Genomic DNA, 18,706 nt, shown 5'->3' with positions numbered 1-18,706 from the left:
TTACCCACACCTCCGGGTAGACTAATAGGAGACTCTGACCCACACCTCTGGGTAGACTAATGGGAGACTTAACAAATGGTTTAACAAATCATAACATCAAGGAAACTATTGTTGTTTTCATCATTTTACCAGGTTGGAGCACCTAATCAAGATTGGGATTTTAGACTTTAGTAAACCATGGAGGATTGATGTTTGAAGGTATCGTAGAAATTAACCCGGGAGTGCACCAAGTCTATGTTGGGCCAAATGACATCACTTCCTTATTTGAGGACAGTTCCTCTCTCCCTCAAGGTGTCGCTTTGTTTTCTATTATTTTCAGAAGCACACACATACACACACACACACACACACACACACACACACACACACACACACACACACACACACACACACACACACGCACGCACGCGCACGCACACGCACACACACACACACACACACACACACACACACACACACGCGCGCACACGCACGCACGCACGCACACGCACACGCACACGCACACACGCACACGCACACACAATTGTCTTGTGGGTAGGAGGGCATGAACCCCTGACCTGTCCCTGCACGTTTGCAAAATTTGGTGCAGATTGTGGAAATAAGAGAAAAAAAACCCAGATGGCTGACACACGTGCATGCACGCCTGCACACACTCATGCACGCACGCATGCACGCACGCACGCACGCACGCACACACACACACACACACACACACACACACACACACACACACACATACACACACATACACACGCACGCACGCACACACACACACACACACACACACACACACACACACACACACACACACACACACACACACACACACACACACAGTAATTTTTTTTACCGATTTTTCATCCAATAATGTGCAAGTACTACACTCGGTACAACTTAAACATGTGGTGTCGTACACCAGGTACTGTACATCATAACAATGCCAGATGGTATTTAGCCGAACAAAGCGAAGGGTTTTTACCTCCAAAGACACACGTGACAAGCACAACCTCAACTCTGTTAAACCATCCTGAAAACGTTTAACCTCTCCTGGTTCCCCGAGCAACATCAGATGAACATGATGACCCGATTGTTTTCACAATGAAACTTGTTGTGATTCACAAACTTATCTTCACAAGCCTTTTCTGTCGGAAAAAGTGATTTTTTTTTCTTTATTTCTTTCTTCTTTTTGAAACTTTTATGGGTTGTGGCAAGTACATCAAGAAATCGCTTCGATCAGTAAAAAAAATACTTTTAAAGATTAACAGGAACCAGAAATGATGCAACCAGCAACACAGCACAGTTGTGAAAGGATAACCCACAGGCTGCTCGATTCACTTTTGTTTCATCAAGAAAACTTTGATTATATTAGAAATATATTTATCATGACAGTGATAACGGAATTTCAAATGACTGAGTAAGATGACTCATCCGTAAACGTATATTTTCAGTGCAAGTAAAGTTGTGAAAACAAACCGGAATTGTCGGTCGTGTGATTAAGCCAAATTCAGATACATGAAGGTAAAAGTTTTGGATGACGTGAATTCACCTTTCCTGGGTGGAAACAAAATGACGGATGGCACCAACGCTGATATTGCGCATGCTCCCGTTCAGTGGCGATGGTGACGTCACTTCCGTGAATGTGAGGTCACTTCCTGCGTGACAGACAAATAAATACACAGACCTTTTATGTACAGTATATTGATTACAGGGTGTGGAATTGGGAACAATTCAAACTCGCCTGCCGCACTCATCAACACAAACCTTTGCTTCAAACAACGGAAACATTATACTTATGTAGATGTGAATATATATGTATATCTGAGATATGTTCACATGGATATCAGTGATATCTACGTAAAGCAATGGTTAACTCATGGATATTGGTGCTGTCTCGTTAAAGCAATGGTTAACTCATGGATATCGGTGATATCTAGGTAAAGCAATGTTTAACACATGGATATCGGTGATATCTGAATAAAGCAATGGTTAATTCATGGATATCGGTGACATCTAGGTAAAGCAATGTTTAACACATGGATATCGGTGATATCTGAATAAAGCAATGGTTAATTCATGGATATCGGTGACATCTAGGTAAAGCAATGTTTAACACATGGATATCAGTGATATCTCGGTAAAGCAATGGTTAACACATGGATATTGGTGCTGTCTCGTTAAAGCAATGGTTAACTCATGGATATCGGTGATATCTAGGTAAAGCAATGTTTAACACATGGATATCGGTGATATCTGAATAAAGCAATGGTTAATTCATGGATATCGGTGACATCTAGGTAAAGCAATGTTTAACACATGGATATCGGTGATATCTCTGTAAAGCAATGGTTAACACATGGATATTGGTGCTGTCTCGTTAAAGCAATGGTTAACTCATGGATATCGGTGATATCTATGTAAAGCAATGGTTAACACATGGATATTGGTGCTGTCTCATTAAAGCATTGGTTAACTCATGGATATCGGTGATATCGAGGTAAAGCAATGTTTAACACATGGATATTGGTGATATCTAGGTAAAGCAATGGTTAGCACATGGATATTTGTGCTGTCTCGTTAAAGCAATGGTTGACTCATGGATATCGGTGATATCTAGGTAAAGCAATGTTTAACACATGCACATCGGTGATATCTCCGTAAAGCAATGGTTAACTCATGGATATCGGTGTTATCTCGGTGAAGCAATTGTTAACGCATGGATATCAGTGATATCTGAATAAAGCAATGGTTAACTCATGGATATCGGTGATATCTCGGTAAACCAATAGTTAACTCATGGATATCGGTGATATCTGGATAAAGCAATGGTTAACTCATGGATATCGGTGATATCTGGATAAAGCAATGGTTAACTCATGGATATCAGTGATATATTGGTAATGCAATGGTTAACTCATGTATATCAGTGATATCTGGATAAAGCAATGGTTAACTAATGGATATCGGTGATATCTCGGTAAAGCAATGGTTAACTCATGGATATCGGTGATATCTGGATAAAGCAATGGTTAACTCATGGATATCGGTGATATCTGGATAAAGCAATGGTTAACTCATGGATATCGGTGATATCTCGGTAAAGCAATGGTTAAACCATGGATATTGGTGATATCTAGGTAAAGCAATGGTTAACACATGGATATTGGTGCTGTCTCGTTAAAGCAATGGTTAACTCATGGATATCAGTAATATCTAGGTAAAGCAATGTTTAACACATGGATATCGGTGATATCTGAATAAAGCAATGGTTATCTCATGGATATCGGTGATATCTTGTTAAAGCAATGGTTAATTCATGGATATCGGTGACATCTAGGTAAAGCAATGTTTAACACATGGATATCGGTGATATCTCGGTAAAGCAATGGTTAACTCATGGATATCAATGATATCTCGGTAAAGCAATGTTTAACACATGGATATCGGTGATATCTCGGTAAAGCAATGGTTAAACTCATGGATATCGGTGATACCTCGGTAAAGCAATGGTTAACTGAGGAGTGTGGGTGTGTACAGCTCTCTTCATTAAGAAAGCATCCCACTCCACCCTCACCAAGGACAGGGGTGGATTGTGCTATCTATATCGTTTTGAGAAACCTCGTGATATTAAAAATAAAAACTCCCATGAAGGGATTTAATAAGCATTTTGATTTCTGTTCATAAGGACGTGTATATTATTTGGTGAAGGAAGAAAATGATGTAGAAATTACCATAGGGTAGTTTTTACTTCCGCCCATGTTGTGACAGGAGGATGAAAGGGAAGGTTTGTGTTTTTGCATGCTAAACCTCCCACATGTCGGATACATTCATTTGCAATGGACCAAATGCAACGACTAAAAAGACACCTGGAGAGACAGAAGGCAATTAGTTGTTTAATTGCCAAGACGGTGAAACTTTGAACTGATCACGATGGCAGGTCCGATGTGGCTTCATCTGCATAGCATGATGCAACACTCGAGACATTTTCCCCAAAGAATTGTCTCCTTATGCATGGGTTCCTCTTGGTGATGAAACATTACTGTTCTATGGTTATGAACATGGTGTTAAAGCACAACTTTCTTCCTCTACAACAGCAGAATATTTCGTGATTTCAAGTGGTGGCTCTGTTGGAAGAGGCAGAGCAATTGGGGGTTTACAATGTTTACAATGTCGAGGAGGTAAAGATCTGAAAAACAGAGGTTATTGAATTTCAATATCAAAGGTCAAAATCGTTTCAGCAGCTGCACAAGCAAGAGACCAAAAGGAATGAATGAATGGAAGGTTTTCTGTTGAACGTGTATGACATTGAGGGGCAGAAGTTAGACAGAGGATAGCATACAGGAGTGAGGCCAGAATCAAGAAGCACAACATGAGGTTGCACCTCTTGTCGTGAAATGCTGGCAACAAAAAGGGCCTTACATTCCACATCCTTAAGGAAGAAAAGATGGGAAGCATTTAGCATCAGTCCACAAAGGGAGTCATATTCCATGACTCTCGGGATGAAAGTCTGGTACAAAGTTAGAAGCTGAAGACGGCAGAGGAAGAACTTGGTCATGTGGACAATTCTGACATGGCGGCTGGCTTTGGAAGCCAGCTTGAAGATGCAATCTCACAATGACAAATTAGTGAGGCCTCGGAGCCCGAGGAGCTGATGACTCCTTTCCTCTGCCATGAAATCTCTTATCCTTCAGACTGGCAGGCTGCAGCCTCTTCCCTCTCTTCAGACATTGACAAAATCACAAGCTGGTCAAACACTTGGCACCTGTCTTTCAACCCTGACAAATCTCACACTCTCACTCTCTCTCTGAAAGAACAATCTGTAAATCCCCCCTACCACCACCTAATGTCTTCACAATCCTATTGAGAAAGTTCAGTCATTCAAACTCCTGGGTCTCACGCTCAGCCATAAACTTTCTTGGGCAAAACCACATTTTAAAGTTGACTTCCAAAGCCAACTGCCGACTGAGCATCCTCCATTGTACAGGGTCCTTCCTTGGCACACCCAAACTCCAATTGACCGACAAGGCCTTCATCCACAGTGTGATAGAGTACTGCTCTCCCTTCTGAGATGGCTCCCCAGTCTCACATTTTGCTCAGCTTTCTGCCATGGAAACCAAAGCCTTCAATATTACAGAAATCTCCCACAATGATGCTGTCTAACAGCCTATCACCTCACCATTGCAGACTCTCTGTGCTCCATCACAGGTCGGTGGTCTCTGTGTTCTCTGGCCTCCTTTCTGGTCTCGCATCCTCTGCTCTTTCCGTACTTTATCCCCCCCACAGGTTTCCGCAGGGCACATATGGTGCACCATCAACCCCCTCCGGCGAATCAACCTAAGTCCAGGATCAGTGCTTATGTCCATACATTCATTCCTCTTTTTTCCCACCTGTGAACCAACGTCCATATGCTCTTCAATCTCATTCTTCCCTCGAAGTCTTCAAACAGCTGTTCATCATCTCAGATCATCCCCAATCCAAAACCATGATCTTTTCTACCCTCGTTAACCCACTCCAATCCCTCCTCCTCCAAAATTTCCCTCCTTGGAGTTTCCTTCAGTATCCATCTTGTCGATCCCATGCATCCTCTCCTGACCCTCATTCCTACCCACACTCATTGTTTGAACAAGTCTCCCTCTATCTTAGCCTTCAATTCTGCTATTGGTGTTTTCCCCCTCTTTCTACCGTTTCTTTTGTTCTACTACGTCCTGATCCGTTCAGTGTACCAACTGCAACTGTAAAATGAAGAGTGAAATTTGAACTCATTGGAATAGGAAGGAAAATGAGAAAAATACAGGAGAAAAAGAAGGTGAAATAAAAACAGAGGAATCTGTCACTTTGACAACAAACCTCATGTGATGGAGAAATCCATTTATCTTGAAATGATGAAGTTTGTGGATCTGTACATTGAGACATGGTTTATTTGTCTGTCGCTTCTTTGTTGCTACAAGTGACCTTCAAAAACAATAGTCATCGATACCGGAAATTGACTTGCCAAAACAGCCCGGAAATAGCCATGCCACGAGCAGCGAGATAAAGAAAATATAATTTTGAGGCCAAACAACTTGCAATGTTAGCGTGACTCAAATGTGTTTGTGACACGTAATGATGAGATCACAGCACGGGCCTATTATCATTGTGGAATTAATCATAGGCTGTGTTTATATAAGAAAAATAGGTGTTCTAGTGGTGCCCGGAGATCACCAATCTCGTTCCATAAACCCAAACATTTGCTGAGGCCCAACTTCACTGGAAGTTTGTACCAGAACTTCTGATGAGGGTTCCATCACGTTTTTCTTGCACGTCGACGTTTCCCTTGGAAGATTTTGATTACTCATCCAGATAATATTACCTTGTGCTTTTCCAGACGAAACGATGTCGGTAATCCAATGGGACTTGTATTTTTGGACTTATGATTCATTAATATGATGTTCTGGATTTGATATGAAGATGATTCTTAATTATTATCTGGGGAAATTGTAATCAAGCCCCCTGTGTTATAGTATAAATTTCAAATCGGCCCGCTATTAATTAATGGACCCGCTACCAATTATGGAGACCCGTTCTCAATTAAGGCAGCACCCTATGAATTAAGGAGCCCTGCAATGAACTAAGGAGACTAGATACCAATCAAGCGAGACCCAATACCAAATGAGGCCTACTACCATAATACGGGTATGAGCAATGTGAGTGAGACAAACATCTGGGTGATTCCGAAATGTACAGGTGGCCTTTCAGCCACGTTGCATCTCTGTGAAAGAAGCCATCACGTGATCCCACGTGAGCATGATTGGTTGTGCATCGCCGGTGCCGATTATTTTGATAAATCATGTTGGAGAAATCATAAATCGAGCTTGCCATTTCATCCTCCTCAAGCTCTCTGTTTACTCCTGCATTTACTTGCAGACCCTTGACCTGATTATTGTGAGCCGCTGCTAGTAAAATAAAGAAGCTTCCGGTTTGACTTGTGCAAGCCAATAAAAAAAGAATTGATTTCCGGTTCAGGGTTCGGGGTATGTGGATGACTGACCGGCTCTAGCTCCTACCAGTTAATTTAAGCTAGGTTCACCTGACCAGTTATATTGCGTTTTACTGTTTTATTTTATTCCTGTTTTCCTGTTCGTGTTTTTCATCATTTTTTTTTCTATCCAAAACCATATCCTGCTGTGTTGAATTGTTTAATTTGTGTCCCAAATTAAGTCGGGCCTACTGGTGATAGTCGAGAGTGCTTCCCCCTACGTTTTTTTGCCTCATTTTCGCTCCTTTTATACCAGGTATTGTTACTTCGGATCCCTCAGCTAAATCCATTTCTTCGCCTCCCTCACCCAACATAGCTCTCTTTCTTCACTCGAAAAAAAAATATTCAACAATCAACAACAAACAACAACATCGGGAAAAAATCCAAACTTCAATCTCAGCGCCCAGTTACTCATTTCCTTATCCCTTATTTTTTCTCAACATCCCCAAACTAAACGTTGTCACCATCACCCCCCAATGAAGTCTGTTGCAGGTTTCCAAGTCTGGGAATCCTGAGGCATCAATTTTGCAGAAGCTATGTGCATGCACACGACAATCATTTCCCCTTTCATGTCCATTCATGGTGTCAAACCCCTCCATGTCAGTCCCAACCCCCCCAATCTGCACCCCCCTCATCCTGCCCCTTCATCCTCCTTCCTCTCAGCCCCCTCCCCTGCTCCCCCTTCTGAGCTTCTCCTCCCCCTCCCAGCTTCGCTCCTTCTCATCACCCTCCCCACTGAGCGGTGGAGTTGCGCTGTACATCAAGAACTCCATTTTTCACTCTCCGTGTACTGCCCTTACACCACCCAAACCGCAGGAGTACCTCTGGCTGTGAATTCACCTCTGCTCCCATCGCATGTTTGTCTGTGTGTTGCACTGTCCTCCTAACAGTGACGACTCCATTTACATCTCTCTCAGATAACATGGACCAACTTTTAACCACTCATCCCAACTCTCTCTTCCTCATATGTAGTAATTTAAATTGTCACCATGCCAATTGGCTGGGTGTTGGTGCCTGTCTCACTAGCCATGGCACTTCAGCAAAGGACTTTTGTGACTCCATGGGACTGATGCAATCTGTGAACTTTCTACCCGGATTTCTCCCAATGGCAAATCTTCCCTTCTGGATTTGATGATGCATGACCAACTTCCCTGCCAGTGCATTTTGCTCTTCCTATGCCCCAATTGGCTCATGTGCTTGTGAAGGTCACCATCTCTCTGGGTATTCTTAGAGAGCAGCCTCAGTGCCATTGAGTCTGGCAGTTCTCTCAAACTAGCAGGGACTGCAAGCAGCCATTACACTTCAGGACTGGTCTCCTATATCGACCACCCCCGATATTAATTCAGCCTAGGAATTCCACAGAAACCTGCGTTGTGTTCTGCACAGACTCATCCCATCACATCTTCAGTTATTTTACCCATCCTCCCACCCTTGGTACTCTGAATCCTGTGGTGAGGCAGTTGCTCAAAAACAACATGATCGTATTCTCCCCCTGGAAGGTAAATCCATCTGAAGGCAACCTCAGATCATTTCACCAAGCCCACAAGTATGTCTACTCTCAGGAGAGCCCAAAAAAAAAAACATTTGTCCAATCTCAAGAATGAGCTTTGTCTCCCTCCTCTAAAACCTGGTGGAGTCTTGCCAAGTCTGTCTCCGGTGTATGCTCCCCTTCCATCCCTTCCCTCACTTCAAATGGCAACACAGCCGACGCCACTCATGAGAAAACTGAATGCATCAATTTGGTGTGTGCTTCAAAATCTTATGTCCCCAGCATATATATATATATATATATATATATATATATATATAGATATATCTATCTATCTATCTATCTATCTATCTATCTATCTATCTATCTATCTATCTATCTATCTATCTATCTATCTATCTATCTCTCTCTCTCTCTCTCTCTCTCTCTCTCTCTCTCTCTCTCTCTCTCTCTCTCTCTCTCTCTCTCTCTCTCTCTCTCTTTCTCTTTCTCTTTTTTCTCTCCACTCTTCCCAGTCATACCCAACTGCTCCAGAATGTGGAGAAGTTTATGGCAAACCTCGACTGGACCAGACGGCATCAGCACACGTGTCCTAAAAACTTGCTCTGCTGCTCTTGCACTTCTTCTCTCTTTGCCCTTTTCATCCTATCATTTACCATAGGTCATCTTCTATCTGCTTGGAAATCAGCCGACATCACAACATTACATTAAAAGGTACAAAAATGGATCCCCTTAACTATAGACCAATTACCTGACTTCCAATCATCAACAAGGTCATGGAATCCATCATTGCAGTTGCCATAAAATCATTCCTCTTCTCCAACAGCCTCATCGAAGATCATCAATTCGGATTTAGACCTGCTAATGCTACATTGGACATGCTGCTTCAAATCATCCAACAATAGATGGAGGCCCTCAATATCAGACCTGAGATGAGGACCGTCTCTCGAGACATATCTCAAGCTTGTGATACAGTCTGGCATCCTGCCTTGCTCTGAAAACTGTCTGCCTATGGAATCCAAGGCCAACTCCACTCTTGAATTACTGAACCGCTCCACTCTTGGATTGCTGACCTGTTCCACTATTGGATTGCTGACCTGCTCCACTCTTGAATTACTGAACTGCTCCACTCTTGGATTACTGACCTGTTCCACTCTTGGATTTCTGACCAGTTCCACTCTTGGATTGCTGACCTGTTCCACTCTTGAATTACTGAACTGCTCCACTCTTGGATTGCTGAGCAGTTCCACTCTTGGATTGCTGACTTGCTCCACTCTTGGATTACTGACCTGTTCCACTCTTGGATTGCTGACCTGTTCCACTCTTGGATTGCTGACCTGTTCCACTCTTGGATTGCTGACCTGCTCCACTCTTGGAATGCTGACTTGCTCCACTCTCGTAGCCAATGTGTGGCTCTAAACGGAATCCTTTCTTCTCCTCTCCCTGTCAAGTTTGGAGTGCCACTTTGCAGTCAGTGTTCTAGGCCCCATCTTATTCCTAATGTTCATCAAAGACTCTCTGAAAAATCCTCTTTCTCTCTTTGCTGATGACTTCACTCTCTGCCGTGACATCCCTCATCCTTCTGACAGACAAGAAGCAGCCTCTTCCTTCTCCTGGGACCTTGACAAAAATCACAAACTGGTAAAACACTTGGAATGTGTCTTTCAATCCTGAGAAATCCCACACACTCAACACTCATATCTCTATCTCAAAGGACCCTACCACAGACTCTCCCATCTATTTTCTGAACAACCCTCTCAAAGAAGTACAGTCACTTAATCTCTTAGGTCTCACTCTCAGCCATAATCTCTCTTGGGCAAGCCACATTTCAAAGTTGGCCTCCAAAATCAGACGCCAAGTGGTCATCCTCCATCGTGAAAAGCCCTTCTTTGGCACATCTGAGCTCGTGCCCCTGACTCGCATCTTGTTCAGCTTGACGCGGTGGAAACCAAGCCTTTCAAGATAATTTGAATCTCTTACGATGAAGCTGAGTCTATGGACCTATCACTTTGCCATTGCCTATGTGTCGGTGGTCTGTCTGTATTCTTCCGCCTACTTTTTGGTCTTGCACCCTCTCTGTGCTGCCCCCCACCACAACCCAAAGGTATCTGCATGATGCATGTGGTCCAGCAACCACCTCCTAGTGAAACTGCAAGAATCCTGAACCACTGCTCACCTCCACTCATTTATTTATCTTTTTCCCGCCTGTGGAAGCACCTTCCACAGCTCGTCAAGCTCATTCTTCCCTCCAAGTATTCAAGCCAGCTGTTCACTGCCATATCACATCGTCCCCATTCCAAAACCATATTTTCTGCACCTGTTAAACCATCCACCACCCCTCCCAAAATTTTGCTTCCATATCCATCTTGTCCACCCCTTGCATTCTATCCTTCCCCTCATCATCATGACACATTTCCTGTTTATCCATTCCGTCTGTTTTCTCCCTCTCCTTGCTGTTGGTGCTTCCCCCTTCTCCTGCTGTTCCTTTTGTTATGCTATGTCCTGATCCATTACGTGTTCCAGCTCTTCCAGGAGTGTGTACTGTGTATACAAAAAAAGCCTCCGTCATAATACATTTATATGTTATATTTTTGTGTGTTTCGTGTTTCAGTGTTCATACCATTCTGCACAGAAACTTAGTAATATGGGAATTGCTTTTTTTTTGGTTAAAATGTCTCATTTAATTAATTAGTGACTTCCACCACCAAAGGTGGACGGAGGTTATGCCTTCACCCGTGTCTGTTTGTTTGTATATCAGTCTTTGAGCAGTATATTTCAAAAAAAGTTGCGGATGGATTCGGACGACACTTGGCGGAGAGGTTGGATGTGTGACAAAGAAGAATTGATTCGACTTTGGTGAAGATCCCAATCCGGTTGCGAGTATTTTAAAGTGATTGTTGTGATAATAAAGTGCCATACTGTAATTGGCGGCAACGGTAATTGGGCGGATGTGGCAGCACTGTATATGAAGGTCAATGGCTGGTGTTGACACGTATACCACGTACTCCGTGGAAAGTCATGCTGGAACAGTAATGGTATGTTATATACCATGTTAGGAATAATGTACTCTGAGGAATGTAATTGGTATTAGAGTATGGAGTTTAATTTCGTTATTATGTGATGCGTATGTGGTATTTGCCTTCAGTATTATGTGTACAAGTTATTGTATTTTGTTATTCTTACCCTATGTATATTTATGTTGTTGTAGATATGCGTATGGGTTTTGTGAGAATAAAGCCGATCGAAAAGGTCTATTGTTGATTACTACAACAATAATTTATTCTCACAAAACCCATACGCATATCTACAACAACATAAATATACATAGGGTGAGAATAACAAAATACAATAACTTGTACACATAATACTGAAGGCAAATACCACATATGCATCACATAATAACGAAGTTAAACTCCATACTCTAATACCAATTACATTCCTCAGAGTACATTATTCCTAATATAGTATATAACATACCATTACTGTTCCAGCATGACTTTCCACGGAGTACGTGGTATACGTGTCAACACCAGCCATTGACCTTCATATACAGTGCTGCCACATCCGCCCAATTACCGTTGCCGCCAATTACAGTATGGCACTTTATTATCACAACAGTGATCCTTCGATCACCATTGAGAGACGAGACCAAAAACGATATATAGCACGATATCTCAAAATGTTGTGCATGGATTATGACCAAACTTGGTGGATGAGTTGTGTAAATGACAAGAACAAGCCGATGAAATTTTGGTTCAGATCTGGATGCAGATCCGGCCGATCAGTGGGATACAAAACGTACACTGTTCAGTCTGGTGGAGGTATGCGTTCTACCGAGTACCGTTCTATTTGAAGGGGAACCCAAACACTCAGACCACCTCAACACTTATCTATCCCTTGATACCCTACAAAATAGATATGATGTGTCTTTTTCCGATTTCCAAATTATAAAGTCTGTAAATTTGTGATTAAAGGTTGAAATCTTCTTCTTCATATTAGCCACGACGTCGCACCAGGAAGTAGACCACCAGATCCATACTGCGTACGGGTTACATGGCGGTACGATTTAACTTACACAGAGACTAATTTTCGATTTTGCACAAGCGAGTCGATGTGTCCTTGGTTCTTATGTAGTGATACAAACTGAGATGGCTTGATGCTATACTACACCAATGGGTGGACGACCCTAAATTTGCCACAAGTTGGACGAGGTTTGTTGGACCACAACACCGTTATGAAACAATAGATACTAGATTTTGTGGTTATCAGCCACAATTGAGAGCGGACGAGAGCCCCCACGATTGAGTGGTGAATCAAACACCTGTTGCCATTGCCCAGCAATTACCACAAAAGCACCTGAAAAGATTATCGATAATTATCAACAGAAATTTCCACAAGTCAAATGAACCACCGTCTATTTATAGTGGAGAGGACATATTGTCGCGTCCGAGTCCCCATTAATATGGAATTGTTCAGAGCCCCGACCTTTCGTCCCAAGGGATGGTCCAAAAGTCTTTTTCAATGGCACTGCGTTTAGTATTACTTTACTTTACCATTCCCTAAGGTCGCCCAAATGAGTCAAAATCGATGGAAAACACACACGGAAAGCAAATGTCTGAAACACGTCTTCTTATCTTAGAAAGGATTTACCTTGCATTGAAAAGCAAAGGGAAGAGGGTCGACAAGACGCTATAATAAACAGAACAACCCAAGCGAGTCAAAAGACACAGAGAGGAGAATGTGGATATTCAAACTTGTACACAATGGTGAGAAATAACAGCTCAATTCCTAACCCACTCAGCACCACAGATCACACTTATACAACTTCACAATAATGCAAGTGGGACTTCCCTTTGGCTCTACGATGCATAGGGTGGACAGAGGACTCGATGCAGCCTGCTCTAGAAACTAGGAGATAGACGAGAGCCAGTAACGATGGTGATCAGATTCAGTAAAATGGCCACGAGCAAGGCCAGCGATGAGTAGGCCTTCAACCAGACCTAGGTCCCCTTTGCCCTTTTTAGACAAAGACCTCCTGGTCCGCCCTCCATCTTCTCCCTCCAAGCCCTCTAAAAACACAGGGTGGTCCCAGCTTGGGTTGATTCCACACAGGCTTCCTTGTCCAAGCAAGGTCTCCATCCTCCTTGTACACAAACCTCTCATCTCTCTCCTGAGCCTCTCTTGTGGACTCTGCTGGACTCTCAGGCACTTCGTTCTCCTCCCATTCCTGGACGGAGTCTTACTCTTGGGTGCTGCCCACAGGGGCAGCCCCAATAAAAAAAATAAACGTACATCTTTTCCTCTAGGTTTCCAAGCCAGTGCGCTGCCATGGCTGGAACACACTGGCCAGAGAGATCGTAATCGGCCTATCTGCATCTGCGATGGGAAGTCCTCACCAAGCCCCACCTACAAGAGGTTTTTACATATACATCATTAATTAATCTGTCTACCCTGTCTATAAATTACATCTGCTGCCTTCTCAGCTTCATGTGAAACAAATGACCTACTCTGACAGATCCCTGTTTCATGGCAATCTAACCTACTTGAAACTCATGGACCATACCACTTACCACAGTCTAGCTTTTGATCCCCCCGACCCCCCTTTCCACATAACAGTATGTATGTATGTATGTATGTATGTGTGTATGCATGTCTCTATGTATGTATTTATCATCATCTCCTCCTCCGAGAGGATTTGACCGAGGATGCTAAAACTTTCAGGGACTCCCCCACCCCTTCACCAACTCCATCAAACATCACTTCACAATAGCCACCACCATCCCACACCCACCCCTCATCTTCCCCCCTCCACAATCCTCCATCCAGTGGGGATGAACATCACCAACTGACGGACATGACGGTGGGACACGGCACAGACACAAATGACGCCAATGAAAAGTATGAAACGGGACGATCCTGTAACATACAAGACACCCGGTCAGCCTTCGATGGTGGGACGAAGCATTCGTTGCCCATTTTGTCCGCGGTGTCCAAGTCTGCGTGGGTGGTGCTCGTGCTGTCGGGTGATGATGGGTATTTCTGCTCGAGTAATATATAAACCGATCTATCAATTAATACAAAATCCGCTCCTTAGAAACTATTGATCGAATGTAAAATCCTACCCTACCGAGCTGAAGTGATCATGTGACCAGCGATTTCATCTTCACCAACACTTTCACCTTCTTCATCTGAATCGGTTGCACAAGGCTCGAAACGATTCGGCTCCACAATCTCCCCGAAAGAGTTTCCATCACTAATTTTGTCTCCAGTAATTTCTTCAAAATCCCACTGATCAGTTTCAACATTCTGAGAACCTTCAGAGTTACTGATGACGGTGGAACGAGTATCGGAATCCGAGCTTGAAATGCACTGTTTCTCGATGTGAGCCGCCGTTCGGATCAATTTGGCTTTAGGATGTGACTCCAGGGCTTTTTCGACACTTTGTGATTGGCAAAAAAAATTCAAATTTTAAAAAATCTTCAAATTAGACCGTGATTAATGTTTCTCATTGATTTTCAGAAGGAAAAAAAAATTGTGGTTTGTGTTCCCCTGTTTGTAATCAATGTGGCTCAGTTCTTACATCTGCTTATGTCCATTCTGTGAAATTGATTTGATAAATGTAGGTGAAGTAAATTTAACAACCTTTGTCATAAATGCTAATTGATCGGCCATCAACTCTGGTTGTGATAAGTGGTCTTTTGGACCTTTGGGGCTGAGGCACATCTTTCCCCGAGAAAGTATATAGAACAAGCATACTTAAATCCCCAGTGTGTGAAAACAGTGCAAGTTGTTTTGCATCTAAATACAGAAACCACCATTTATACATGAACGCAATGTGAATGCCAAACTTTAAATGACGTCATGTGTGATATTCTGGCAGAACAACAAGGTGATTATTTGGCAGTACCTTTGGAAATAAGTTCTCTCTCTGTTGTCTGACGCTCAACCTTCCAGGCCTACATGTTTGTGGCCAACTGCCACCTCGTCGTATTCACATTTTTACATCTGAACACAACTGCATTCACCTCGACTGCTTTTCACCTGCGATGACTCTCCCTTGTCCGTACGTTATTGTGAGCCGTTTCCTCTTCGTCCCATGTTGCTTTGCCAACCCTTGTCCTCCATTGTTCTACTCTTGCATGAGCATCAAAACCTGTTAAAGAATGTATCTGTTTCACAAAAAAAAAACAAGAAAAAAAAGAAAGCACAAGTTATCCTCCGCTTATTGTAAACTGACGCAACAGACACTGCTCACTGCTTCCCCCCTTATGCGGCCATATGGAGTTTCGTATTTAAGAAAGATACCGATCTTCAATTACAGGTGAACAGAACTTCCAAGGAACATCACAGATGATACATGTGAGTGATTGAAAACTTCGAAGCTCAACTTCAATTGCGTGTTGGAGGAACTTGAAATTGCGCATAGTTGTCAATGCAGGAGTATGTCAATACAGACATGGGTTTTCTTTCTGGGGCCATTCATTGAAACCCATTGATGATCTTCTCAGAAGGTGGATAAAACGGAAGCCTGAGCTGTTATTCAGTGCAAGTATCAGAAGGATTCAGGTCTGAAAGCTATGCATAAGGATTTACCGCAAACATTGGGTAAGAATGCACCACAGTAAAATGTGATCTGATCTGATGTACCTAACTCTGTTGCAGAGCATCGGTGCTGCGGAAGCAGTAACTTGGCAAGCGTTATACTGGGTGATTTGCCATTGCCTTCCCAGCAGTAGTCAGGGCAAGAATTTGGTCAAAAGGCCGACAATAGCTCGCCAACTCTTCTCGAAGGACACCATGGGGTCTTTAACACCCACCAACTAATGTCGGCAGATGGGACGCCCAGTTTAACATCAATCCGAGTGATGGCACACACATTGATGAATCACCCTACCTGTGAAACACCAGGATAAGAGTTTATAGCTGGGTCAGGATTCGAACCCAGGCTAGACAGCTTACAGACAAGTGTGGGTACTGCGAGACTGCCCTGTAAGCCCTCACAGTTAAAAAAGGGAAATTTAATTGAAACGATGTTGACATTGTATCGGAGATGACCCCATGCTCGTCGCTCTGCAATTGAATCAGTGGCCAAAAATGCTTGTAGGGTAAGTTTTGATTTGGAGGAACACACTTAGAATGAGGTATACAGTATTTAAACAATGTGAGTACCAACATGTCTCCATGCTGATCACAAATACACACACGTGTTCCGATCAACATTTATTGGCAGCGACTGCATCATGTTTTAGCCAATCCAGACAACCTTCTCTCCAGCTTTGTTACTCCAGACCATATTTGGGTTCATCACTTCAAACCTGAATCCAGTCGATAATCGAAACGGTGGAAACACCACTCGTTCTTCACCAACAAATAAGTTTGAGGCCGTCCTTTCTGCAGGCAAAGTCATGGCTTCACTATTTTGAGAACTGGAAGGGAACGTGCTGATTTATTACCTTCCACTTGGATACCATTCCAGGGGACTATTATACCAGCCTATTACACAAATTACATGATGCTAGCAAACAAAGACGATGTGCAAAGTTGCGCCCCAGAGATCTGTTCCATCACGGTAGTGGGCCAAGTTCACACCTGCATTGCATTTTGTGGAAATTGGTGACTGGTTTGAAGCAGCTGCCGCAAGCACCATATTTACCTGGGATGAAACCCTCTGACAAATCATCTCTGAAGAACCATATTTTGGACCGATGACGTCATGAAGGCAGTTGGGGACTTTTTGGGGATCAGGATTCATGCTTGTACCGCAGGGGAGAACTAAACACTGCAAAATTGCTGGTTCAAGTGTATCGGCATCCTTGGGGATCATGTTGACAAAATAAATGCCAGCAATGTGGGCCTTAAAGTAACAAGGTGAGGGCTTAGAACGTATTATAGATGCAGGCATAAATATTTAAACATAACCATGGCATTGATTAATCGAAAAATAATGAAGGCCTGTCCGATGAAAAATGCAGAGGAAAGAATACATGATGCAAAAGTGAGAAAAGAAAAAGGCAAATAAAGCATCTTCAGGTGATACGTGTAAGAACAATAAAATAGAGTGATTGGAGAGGATCCATAAGCCTGCGAAGCTTGGTTGGTGCCATGAGGACATTTCTATGGGAAATTAGAGCTTGTTGAGCCCTTCTGTCTTTGTGAGGAGATGGGAATCAAACCCAAAGCAGTGATCAGGACAATGCACGCAACAAGGATTTATCCATTCCATTTCCGATCAGTCATTCAATTAAATGGACTAAAGCAGAATGAAGGATAAACTAAGAAGAACCGCACACCAGGAGTATTTCTCATCCTTCATGGAACAGTCGAGTTTAACTCCAAAGTCTGAGAATGTTCTCAATTACACTCATCCCAATGTCTCCATCTCTGTAACTCCATCAACGACACCACAATTCATTTATTGTTGAAAAAACCCGACTCGTTTGCCGTATACGTAATACGTTCGAGAGCAGTATCGGGATGGCTTGAGCTTCCTCAATAATATGGTGGATATGTATATCTAATGGAGTTTATTTTATACACGTACCAGAGAGGTACCGGTTGCTACGCACGGGTGGGAGCCCAGAGTCTCGTTCAAAAAAATTGTTTTGAGAAATTTTATAATTACAGTTGTATGTAATACACACATTTAGCACTTTCTGATAATACTACAAAGGCGGTTGCTTACCATGAATATGCTTATACCCCCACATGACGCGTCGTGGTCCACTGCCAATGAATCACAGAGCTGGAGACCAGACTGAGTTGAGGGAATCTGTGAAAACTAAAAATGACGGGAGGAGAAGAGGGGTTACGGGGGTATAAGGAATGAGAAAACTCTCGTGAGATTGGGGAAAACATGAGAAGTGGAAGAGCGAAGTTGTTTTGTGAATGGACTTTCAGTCCTTCACCACATTTGCGTGCTAATAAGTAATAATTACAATGTATGGTGAGGAAACACTTCACCATTACATTTACAGAATGCAATGGCACACTGCTAATGCCGAACCTGTGAATGTGTTTACATGTGGAGAGAGAGAGAGAGCACCTTCATACAGGTGGCAACTCAAAATCATAATGGTATTGAGAAATTTATTAAACCTCCCACCAACCTTAGGACACCCGCTGGGACTCCAAAAGGTTCCCCAGAAAGTTTGGTGGGGCTAGCTGCAAAACTGAGGGAGTAGTTCAGGGACAGACAGACAGACACT

At 42.9% G+C, this 18,706-nt stretch overlaps 1 long non-coding RNA gene across 1 annotated transcript; it reads right to left on the bottom strand.

The window, feature by feature from the left end:
- Positions 1–1,161: 1,161 nt before the first annotated feature.
- LOC147033848 (uncharacterized) lies at positions 1,162–18,275 on the bottom strand. Its single transcript, XR_015058931.1, has 3 exons — positions 18,184–18,275; positions 15,409–15,670; positions 1,162–1,652 (listed from the first exon to the last, which is right to left on the bottom strand). It is a non-coding gene; the product is annotated as an uncharacterized LOC147033848 (long non-coding RNA).
- Positions 18,276–18,706: the final 431 nt, after the last annotated feature.

Source organism: Eptatretus burgeri, chromosome 1 (genome assembly GCF_056783735.1).
Source record: "Eptatretus burgeri isolate ZD-2024b chromosome 1, Ebu_testis_v1, whole genome shotgun sequence".
NCBI lineage: Eukaryota > Metazoa > Chordata > Myxini > Myxiniformes > Myxinidae > Eptatretus > Eptatretus burgeri.
The sequence above is the reverse complement of the archived record's forward strand: the minus strand, read 5'-3'. Positions and strand labels throughout refer to the sequence as shown.